At 38.2% G+C, this 2,145-nt stretch overlaps 1 non-coding gene across 1 annotated transcript; it reads left to right on the top strand.

The window, feature by feature from the left end:
- Positions 1-421: 421 nt before the first annotated feature.
- LOC125493073 (small nucleolar RNA R71) lies at positions 422-528 on the top strand. The gene has a single exon (XR_007269454.2). It is a non-coding gene; the product is annotated as a small nucleolar RNA R71 (small nucleolar RNA).
- The last annotated feature ends 1,617 nt before the right edge of the window (positions 529-2,145 follow it).

The following is a 2,145-nucleotide window of genomic DNA, read 5'->3' as shown; positions in this document are numbered from 1 at the left end:
ATTGTTCCTATACCCTTGGTTCCTTGATACCATCTCCTCTTGAATTATTCCGCCACATGCTCCGAATGGGTACCTCCACAATAAGAAGTATCATGGTTAGTACCACCACAAATATCACAAGAAAAAGAGTTTACCTGTGAAGGAGTAGACGATGCAAGATTGATCTTGGAGAGCTTCTTGCGAGTTGGTCCATCTTGCTTGAATTTGATCCATGGGGTCAATTTCAAACTTTCCGCTCTTCTTAGGTTGAGCACCTCTTCGTCTTCCACCCCATGAGTAGTTCTTGATCACTTCCTCAATTGTGGACTCAAGTTGTTCTTGCGGGATCTTAGATAGTTGACCTCCCGCTCCAGCATCAAGGTTGGCCCGTGAAATCGGATCAAGACCATCATAGAAAAATCGCATGAGTAGATTCTTGTTGAACTCATGGTGTGGGCATGAACGGATCATCTCCTTGAACCGCTCCCAAGCTTCGGCAAGTGTCTCATCGTTCTCTTGCTCAAATGAGGAGATCTTCCTCCTTATGTCCGCAGTCTTCCACTCCGGGAAGTATTTCTTCAAGAAGCCATTGTGACTTCTTCCCATGTAGTGAGGGAATTAGCAGGCAAGCTCTTGAGCCATGACTTTGCTTTTCCGGTAAGAGAGGACCGGAACAAGTGCATCTTGATGTAGTCAGGAGAGACATCATTAGTTGTTATCATGGCACAGATCTCAAGAAACCTGTCGAGATGGTCTAGAGGATCTTCATCTGACCCCCCACAAAACTGCTCTGCTTTCACCATCCGAGTATACTGAGGGTGAATGCTGAAATTTGTAGTGGTGGTGGGAGTCGAATTCCACCTTGAAGAACATAGGAACCCGGATTTCCGAAATCCCTAAACAGTTGTGGATTTGCTTCACCCATTTCTGATTCAACTTCACTTGATGTACTTGAGATTGGTGAAAGGCTCGGAACCCAAAGTCAAATTTTCCAAATTCTTCCGAAGCTTTCGCAAGTACGGTCGATTTCAGATCTAGAGGCAATGTGGGTGAACCGTGAGTTCTTCTTCTCATGTAACACAACAAAGCTAAGCAGAGGATTAGCAAATAACAACCACAGTTAAAAAGAAAATAAAAGAAAATTTAACTAAGCAAACTAAACTAAAATATACTTCAATCAATAGCACAATTCCCCGGCAACGGCGCCATTTTGATAAGAGGTTTTTAGTGTGTCGTTAAGGCACTAAGAACCGCTTTCCAAACAATATTTATAGTCCTAACAAGCAATCACTAAGGAATAGTAAGAGCAAGTCAAGGGTCGATCCACAGGGAAATAGGGATTGGTTAAAGTCTATTAAGTCTAGACTACCTAATTGAAAGGTATTTGGGGTTTGAAAGATTTTGGTAACAATTAAGACTAACTAATAACACGAACAAGCAAATACACGAGTTTAAATATCAAATAAAAGACACTAGAGTTAAGGTTACTAGTATGAATAAAAGCAATGAATTGTTAATGCGATTGTGCAGGACGAAGACGATTATGCAAGGTTTAGTTTCCCTCTAAATTACTTGAGTCCTCTCTCGAATGGTCCTCAAGAGTAATCACTTAATCAATCAACTAAATCCTCTCTCGAATGGTCTTTAGTTAATTGATTAAGAGATTCAATAAGTTTGGAAAACCCCTAATGAAGGATCCCCTTAATTTCCATCCAATATCTTGGTAGAAATTAAGTTGATTCTTGGGGATGATAAAAGAGTTCAAAATTTCATAGAACATTTGAAATCAAAATACCAAAGTATAAATGTGATCAATATCTATCCTAAGGTCTCAAAACACCAAGATCAATGCAAAACTTCTCTAAACATCACAATAAATCAACATCATATTTCAAACCCTAATTCATACTTTCACCCTAACCCTAGATTATGAAACTACTCACTAATGATGGAGTCAAAGCGATTAAACAATGAATCTACTCACTAATCTAAGCTAAACATGATTAAGTAATAATAAACTAATAAAATCGCAATTATAAACTAAGAGAATGAAGATCTTAAATAATATAGAACATAAACAAACACCAAGAGAATGAAATAAAAACTAAAACTTTGAATATGAATGAAGAAAAGTACCTTAATATAATGAATCACAAACTATGATCA

The sequence above is a fragment of the Beta vulgaris genome, chromosome 8 (genome assembly GCF_026745355.1).
Source record: "Beta vulgaris subsp. vulgaris cultivar EL10 chromosome 8, EL10.2, whole genome shotgun sequence".
Classification (NCBI taxonomy): Eukaryota; Viridiplantae; Streptophyta; class Magnoliopsida; order Caryophyllales; family Amaranthaceae; genus Beta; species Beta vulgaris.
This window is presented reverse-complemented; position numbering and strand designations above follow the sequence as displayed.